Raw genomic sequence first — 9,585 nt, 5'->3', positions numbered from 1 at the left:
ATAATGACATGATTTGCACTAGTTTATATGCAATACTTTTATATTTAAAGATACATGTCATGGGCTTTTATTCGGAAGATTTTTTATATACTTCCAATTTGTGTTTATTTTTAACGTATTGCATTACAATGTTAGCCAATTGATACAGGAGCATAAACAAATGCAAACCGGTTTCATCCGAGAAAAAAACAATACAGCTGTATAGTATCACCTGATAGTTTTAATTTTACATAGAATCTTATAGTGAGTTTAATAATGTGGCCAGGAACTGTACATGGGAACTGCTGACTTAGAACATTCTAATTTATTTTTTAAAAATAGTTTTTCTAAGTTTCGTTTTTAATTGTTCTGCAACGAAACGTTAAAATGAAATAATTATTCGATAAAAATTAGCTGATTGTGATTATTTTGTTTGCCTGTTCCTATAAATACATATTAGAAATTTTAAAGGAAAACGTGGAGAAGAAAACAGCATAAATGGAGTCATATATGCATATTTTTAGGCCAATATGTATTTTTTCCAAAAAAGTATACTGTTTGAACTTTCATTCTAAAATTATGGTAAAATTACCGACAGCAGTCTGTCCATCCAGTTAACAGTTTACGGTAAAGAACATTATTTACATTTACGGGTTTGAAACCGTTCACAGCTAGTATGGTTACAAAACTATGAATTCAAAACTACGTGGATTTTTTACCATTTACTACTAGCATGGTTTCAAAACCGCAAGAACCTTAACTGGGCATTGGAGATAGTATAGCAGCTTTGTGGTGTGTGGATAAGAGTATCGTATTCTTATAGCCCAGAGTCAATTTGGGGATTACAGGACATTGGGAACTCTTTATGCGTTAAATGGAATGGGCGAAATATTATAGTGTCAATGTTCGGGACTCGAACTCAAGTTCTGTTGGTCATAAGATTGACAGATTAGCCCTTTCGACTAGACTATAATATTTACCCATCTGCACGGAACTAAGTTGCTTCAGTAAGTGAGCTTAGTTTGTGTGGTTTAACCGTGTTAGGTGAAAGTAGATAATAAACGGTTTTTCTCACAATTCACAGTTTGAATACCATTTTATTTACGATTATCTGACTGTTTTATTTGAATATGCTAAAATAACAATTAAATAAATTGCTATTCAGCCATTTTTTCCGAGAAATTTCTATCAGCGAATTATGCAAAGCTAATCTCTATTCGTTGTAAATACATTTCTCGGTTATATCTCTGCAGAATGTTTCAGACAGATGTTTATGTATTTCAAATTCTTGTAAAAATGAAGACATACACGTAAGGCTAATTTAAATTAATATAAAATTAATATTAATATTTAAGCTAATAAAGACATAATTTATTTTAAGTTAATAAAGTAACAAAAAGACTATCAAAATTCAGCAAACTACTAGTGACAAAAAGGAAGCGTAAAATCAGTTCAATTGCTTATTATATTTAGAGTTGTTTCTGATAATTGTCTTTCCTTTCCTCTCTGTTTCCTCTGAAAATCGAACACGTTTTGGTGTTTACAGCTCCGCTTTACACACTAGTGATTCAAACTAAGGTAGACAACGTTAAAGAGCACAAAAATATTATTAAAAGCAGACAGCTGTTTCGGATGCTCAAAGGGCAACCTTCATCAGAGGTTGCACTGATGAAGGTTGCCCTTTGAGCATCCGAAACAGCTGTCTGCTTTTAATAATATTTTTGTGCTCTTTAACGTTGTCTACCTTAGTTTGTATTTTAGCACAAAGGTCGCCCACTTGTGTATTCACTAGTGATTCCTTGAATTTAAAGAATGTTTTTTGACTCCTACAGTCCATACATTTTTTTTACTTCATTTTTGATAAGAATGGTATACCTCGTAAGAAAGAAAGCTGGATAAATCAGTAAGTATCATTTCTAAATGGATCTAATGTTTTACTATTCTCCATCTAACCCCATACATTTTATTATGGGGTTAGAAGGTAATATACTATCAACATCTAACCCCATACAGTCCTGTGGAAGAAAATTATGTTTCCATCTTGAGTAAAGTTCATTGTGAGTCAAAATAATTTTATTAAAAGGAAGACATGCAACTGAAATAAGTTTTGTTTCATTTGAAGTAAAAAAAGTAACATCTTGGTAAAACCGTTAACCAATGAGTTATAGGATTTTGAAGAACACAAGTTTTAGTATTCAGACTCCAACCAACTAAGACATCAAAATTGAAAATCTTGAACTGAAATCATCTTTTCCGCTGGTGGCAACAGTTTTCATTTTTAAAAAAGTACTTATTAGTACAACTAAATAAGATTCTTTTCACAACACTTAAATATTTACTTTATTTTCTTCATTTCTGGAGAAAACAATCGGCAAAGAATTCTGTTAGGTTCAAAAACATTTCGCTAAAAAAAATTACGAATTCTAAAAGAAATAAAAAATAAACAACTTAAAAAATAAAAATGCTGTTGCCAGCCATAGAATTTTTTGAAAGTTAACTTAGCAACATAAATCAAAATGACATAGAAGCGCAACTAGATCAAAATTATGATACCTGAGCGCTTGACGTAACAAATCCTTCAATTCTAAAAGTGTTGTATCGCCAAATGCCCAAATTAACAATTGTGTTCTTAAAGAAATTCTATAAAAAGTTTTAAATAAACAACCTACTTCTACAACTGCTTCTTGAAGAACTTGGCTCATTGATTAAAAATATTGTTTTAATTTTACAGTACTAACTTTACTTCTACTTTCATTATTGCTATGACCCTCTTTCATTACATTTTACAACTTCATGCTAAATTTGAGGACTTTAAGTTGTTTTGTGGTTGAATACTGACATTTAGAAATGTGTACATAAAAAAAATAATATTTAGAGGTTAAGAGTTGCCTCAGAAAAATTTGAATTGTTGACATTGAACTTAACAATGGAAACAATCGTTTTTGTGAAAAATTGAATTGTATTGTTGACATCAAAACTAAAAATATTGTGTTTCAACTTAACAATACTACCTTAATTTATACTTTAGAATTGCCTCGGAGAAATTTGAATTGTTAGCAATGACTTAAACAAAAAGTTTTATTTTAACTGACAAATACTATATTATAATTTTAACTTTTTCTATGACTATACTCATTTTCTTACTCTTTTCTTTGTTTTTTATACATTTTATTTTTTTGTGATAAAATAAAAAACTTATAGTTGTTCTGCTTCTGAACACTGATGAAAACACAAAATGATAGGCTTCATCAACAATTAAAAATATATACATTTATTTTTCAAATTCCATATAATTGGGGTGGTGCCCTTCAGAGAATTAAAAATACAAAATTATCTTCATCGAAGCCGATACTTTACATCCGGCGTTCAGTGGCAGTCTACAGTGGCAGCAGTTGTTTTACAACACATGGCTTTAGCCCTCTGGTGGGAAAGACTTTAAAACAAAACTTACAACAGTCACTTTTCTCAACAACTGAAATTTAGAATAGTGTGATTAAGCAAAATATGTGAACCGTTTGCAATTTCAAATTAATATTGAAATGTACAGGTTTAGAATTTTCTGCAGTGAAAAGTTTTCGGAACTTCAGTATTCAAGAACGTATACAAAAGCTAGACGTTAAGAACGTATCCAATGAGCGAGCAAAGCGAGCATTGGATTGCGAAGCAATCCGAAATGAACTGCGAAAGCAGTTCCGGGGGTTGGCGAGCGCAGCGAGTAGGGGGCAAAGCCTCCTAGTTTATTATGAAACAATATTTTTGCATTAAGTTTTCTTTGCATAAACTAATTTATAATTGTGTATGAATTTTTTTTTATCAACTTAAAAACTTTTAGAAATAAAGATTAACATATAAAAAGTAAAATTAACTTAAATAGGCTCAAACTTTGGATCGCTCTTTTGACTGAACTATTAAGACCATGTTATTCAGATTGAGACTAGCCTCTATATTTGGAAAGGGGTAAAGGCATGCTCATTCAGAAAGTAAATGTTTTTGTCTTTGATTTTATAACTGAAATTATTGTCTGCATTAATTACTTGGTATATTTTAGGTCCTGAGCCATAAGAGTTGCATATCAGTACCTAAAAATCCCATCATCAGATAATAAGCTATCAAGGCTTCAATTTTCTTTTTTATGAACCGCCAATTAGTGAAAAAACTTGAATGTAGATTTGTTTCGTCATGTAGATTTGTTTCGTTATTAGAATAAAATACTCCTATTTTTTTGAAAAATAATAGACCAAAAATTAAGCAGGAAAACATTTTTACACTTTGCCTCTTTTGGATAAAGTATAAATTAAAACCATTCTTTTTTAAGTACTTAAACTCTTTTAATACATTCCCTTAACTAATTCATTTAAAAATGCTTTTAATATCACATTTCGAAAGATATAAGCAAAAATTTACTCACATCTCTAGAAATACAAGCAAAAAGGATGCAATTCGCATAAATTATTACAGAAAAACTCTTCTACAATTTTTCACTTGCACATTAAAATATTATAAATTATAATTGAAACAAAATGCTACCGATACAAGTTCTTGACTTAAAGTCAATTTTAGACGTAAATAAGGAAAACTTCGAGCATTATTTTTATTAATTTGCCAAAACACTGCCAAAGATAATAACTTAAAAACTTAAATTACCGTTTTTCTTTATTTATATACAAATCAACACATTAAGACTATGAGAAACGCATCTCACTATTTTTAAATTTTTAATTTAGAAGATTGAAATCTTCTTTTTTTATTATCATATTTTGATGCTAAAGAGGTCCCAATTTCTCAATGTCCATTCTTTAATTTTATTTACAACATAAAATAAATTAAAGTTATTTTTTTTTCGTGATATTTAGAATTTTTCGAATGCTACCCCATATCTTCACGACTCCTCCTCTCACGCAACGAACTTTTTATTATTACTTAAGAATTCGATAAACATCATTAGCAACGAGTGAAGCTCGAAGAATGGAGATTTTTTTTTACACTTGTATTCACGAAAATATGCGTGTAAAAAAATTCGGCACAATAATTTCTTCCATTTGATAAGGAAAGGGAAGGAAAAAAAAAGTGAAATTATATGTAAAAACGAAATAAATTAGGATGAATGAGGCCGGTGAAGGATGATAAGGAAAAAAAATAAAAAAGTGAGGAGGAAGGCTAAAAATCAGTGGAAGTAAGGGTCGGGCGATTGGGGCGTATAATTTGTGAAATGTGTTGCAGTACATATTACCGAGAGATGAAATTAGTTTCAACTAAAAGCCCTTCTTTCTGTCTTTCTCGCCACCTAAGTGGCGTCACATTCCTGCATATGGTTAAATATGGAAGGTGTCAAATACCAATCTATCCCTTCAACCTCCATTGTTGTCTTAAGTGGTTTAAAATTAGAAATTTCTGCTTTCTTAAACACCCGTTTATAAACATTTTCTTCAATTCTTTTTTAAATCGCGAAAACTTTGAAGTACCATTTTATATTATAAAGAATAGGTAGCTTATTGCCCATACACTGTTAGAAGTTTTGTAGTCATAAAATCATTCGGATTCGCTGCAACGTTCATAGGGTGCAAAATTGAACCCTATTATCATACTTCTTATAACTCGATTATATGAACTTACAGTTCAACTTGGATGAAAATATGGTTCAATTTCACATAGTATTAATGTAGCAGCAAACTTGCACAGTGTTTTGGCTATCAAAATTGTTGTCGTGGAACAACAATATCGGTCCTTAAATCATAACACTGTCAAACTTGATGTTTCTGACAGTATATGGTAAAATGTACTGTCATCATACAGTAGTTTTAATTGAAAAATTTCACGAATTTTTGTTTCATCTTCATTCAATTTTTTTTTACGGAATCCCGAAAAACAATATTTGTAATCTTGGAATACATGAAAAAAAATTATATTTTCTTAATACAATTTTGTAATTTTATTTTTAAAAAATCGTTAAGCTTTAGTTACATACACAGAAAAAAAATCTTTTATGTGTTTATTGATGATTTCGTTAGTTTTAGCTTAAATATGCCAGCCTTTTTATATCTTCTTGAATTAAATACGTAACTTAAACTTGTATTTTAAAAATTAAATTTATCAGGAACAATTCGCCTGATTTATATTTTGCCATATAAAATTAATTTTTTTAAAATGATGTAAAAAATTCTGTACCTTACAATTAAAAATTTTTTGACTATTTACAAGTAAATAAAAAAAACACTTTTGCAAAAAGACAATTTTTGCATGGCATTAGCTTTGGATAGACGAATATTATAATTGTGCATAAAAATTTTCTAATTCGCTTGAAAAGTTTTTGAGTAGTAGCGAAATACGCAAAAATTAAAATTAACATTAAGTGGTCCAATTTTTGGACAGCTCTCCCCACCAAACTACTGGGATCATATTTCACAGATTGCAGCTACTCCTATGTTTTTTTTTTTGAGGGGGGAGGGTCTGAATCCTGAATCCGTCTAATAAAAGGTATATTTATTCAGGTAAGTACGTTTTTGTGTCTGATTTTATAACCTAAAATGTAGTCTGCTCCAGTTAATTAGTAAATTTGAGGTCACCCCCCTCGAATCATTAAGATTGAGTCCCAGAGCGTGAAGATCATTAGATTGAAAGTAATGCAGAATGGTTCGTTTATTTTTTTGCTCACTGTACACAAATAAAATATAGTTGAACTTTTTTTTAAGCAATGAGATTTCTCAGGCTTAAGTTTTTGTCTTCTCAAATTTATCAGTGGATGGTTAAGTTTAGAGAGTTTTATGGAAATCCCCAATATACTTTGTACCTAAAGAATGGATTCGTATTCCACCCATACCTAATTAAGTTACCTAATCAACGTTACCTAAATAATAATTTTTGTGATGGTGATTTTCTTTACTAAAGAGCGTATTATCTATGTAATTTAACTGTATTATTAGCTACATTACATTGTACATTAAAACTTTTTCCCGTTCCAACTGATTATAAAGTTCATACATAGCTCAAATAATATTTAGAATGTGCAGCTTCTGGGTCAAAAATGGCGTCTAAGTTGCAGCTAGATTCATTTTCAATTGCAAAATAAGAATCAAGAAGACAATCAGTCATCACGCAGAGCAAAATATCATTGCTTCTTTTTAAAGTAGGACCCACTTTGGCAGGCATACTAACTTCACATCAAAGCCGTGGGGAAAAACTGTTTTAAAAAGAATAAAAAAAAAATAGAACTTAAAGAAGAAGAAAAAAAACATGTGCAAAAAATTCAATCAACCAGATTAGATTATCAATTTAGGAACAAAGAAAGAGAAAAACAAGTTAGCCAGGGAAAATGCAAATTCTTAAACTGTATTCTGGGAAACCAATTAGGAATAAAAGAGCGAAAGTTTTGGCACTGGAGGGGGTGGGAAAGTTTTTGTTCTAGAGCAGAAAGAAGAGCAATCAGTCAAGGGTTACGGTTTGGCGACGTGTTAACCCTTTGTGGTCCCCATTTGCGACAGCTTGAAAACTTATTTGGCTAAAGTAAGGAAAAGGGGATATAAAAAGGATAAGTTGTCATTAGAAGTTCCAAGGGAACAACCGCTGCTCTGAAATCTTTTCTATGTGCATTTTGTCATTTTGGGATCATTACTCAACTCAAAGTGTTTTACGTCTCTTACTTCAATTGAAAAGTTTAAAGTTTTTAATGCTCGACATTTAGATTAAATATACATATTTTAGATATGCATATTTTTCAAAGTGAAAACTTAATAAAAGAAAGCACAAGTTCTGGATTTTCTATTAAAAGGAAAAAAAATAAAGAAAAAAAAGCAAATGAAGAAAAGAGTTCTAAATCCAGTATCCCGTTGGCAAGATTTATTCTTTCCAAATGTTTTCCTGGGTATATGCAAAATTTTTACCCTGAACTTTAAAGCGATTCTACCTATACCTAGAAATTGTGAAATAACAAATTTTACACTAATGGATATTTAAATTGCTGCACTAAGAAGGCGACGCACCACGAACGTGAAATTTGCAGGACGGATAAAGCATGTATGCAAATGATTAGCTTATCAACTCATTCATGCAAAGCAGGCTGCGCTAGCGACACCTGAAATGTGTATAAAATAAGAGATTTGACAGTAAGTTTCTCATACGGAAATTGAATTTGAGCGTTGTTCTTGGGTAAAAAAGTTTCTGTTATGCCTCGTGTAAGAAGGAGAAATGCCTATCAGCACGTGATTGAGTTTGATCGAGGTCGAATTGCTGCCTACCGGCATAACGGTTTATCATACCGAAGTATTGCTGCTCGCGTTGGTCGAGATCCCATGATTGTTGCAGAATATGGAATAGATGGGTTCATGACGGTCATATGGAACGCCGTGCAGGATCTCAGCGCCCCCCCCCATCACTAACAGCCGAGAAGACAGACATGTTATCCATATGGCCTTAAGGGATCGTGCAGCTACGTCACGAACCCTGAGTCAACAAATGGGGCCATTTGTAAGACAACAAGTGTCTGGACGAGCATTTCGACGACGTTTGCAGCAGCATGGACTGTCAAGCACGGCGACCATGGTTTCGCCTACCCTTGACGCTGCATCACATGCAGGAGCGCCTCCAATGGTATGATCAACGACGAACCAGGATGTAGGACGTCGTCTTTTCAGACAAATCCAGGTTCTGTATACAGCACAATGATGGCCGCATCCGCGTTTAGCGACCTCGTGGAGAACGCCGATTGGTAGCTTGCATTCGACATCGTCATACTGGTCCATCACTTTTGGAGTAATGGTATGGAGTGCCACTGGACACACGTCTCGATTACTCCTTGCTCACATTGCTGGCACTTCGAACAGCAGCCGTTACATTTCTGATTTGTTAGGGACAGTTGCTATGCCTTATGGTCGAGGACCCCATAACACTACGTTTCAGCTGCACAATGCACGATTGCATGTAACCTTCCCTGTCCTGATCTTCCTTGACACAAGACATGTTGGCCTGCTGCCCTGGCCAGCACGTTCTCCTGATCTCTCACCAATTGAAAGCGTCTGGTGAATGGTTGCCGAACGACTGGCACGGCACCACTCGTCAGTCACTACGGTAGATAAATTGTGGCATAATGTTGAAGTTGCATGGAATACTGTACCCATCCATGCTATCCAATCTCTGTTTGACTCGATGCCCAGGAGAATAAATACTGTTATTGCTGCCAGGGGAGGCTGCTCTGAGTACTGATTCCTCAGGATCTTATACATCCAAACATCCTGAAAATTTGATCACTTGTTCTTCCAACTATAATATATGTGTCCAATAAATATCATTCTGTTATTTGCATCCCTTCCTGGTGTAGCAATTTTAATGGCCAGTAAGCAGTAAGTAGTATATATGTCACGGTGAAAGACCGAAATCGGTGGTTGTTGACTTTCACCGGTGAATGTCGACAAACACCAAATACGTCGGTCAGGGATCGAATATTTCATTACATTCTTGTACATTCGGACCCTCACCGGTGTATGTCGACAATCACAGATATGCTTTGGTGAATGTCCGAAATATTTATTACATTCGATTTGATATGAATTTATTCGTGGATATAATTACATTTATTCGATATTTTAACCCTACACTGATGTTTTTTTAAGGTTA

This window comes from Parasteatoda tepidariorum, chromosome 1 (assembly GCF_043381705.1).
Source record: "Parasteatoda tepidariorum isolate YZ-2023 chromosome 1, CAS_Ptep_4.0, whole genome shotgun sequence".
NCBI classification, from domain to species: domain Eukaryota; kingdom Metazoa; phylum Arthropoda; class Arachnida; order Araneae; family Theridiidae; genus Parasteatoda; species Parasteatoda tepidariorum.
Note: the sequence above shows the minus strand (reverse complement) of the source record.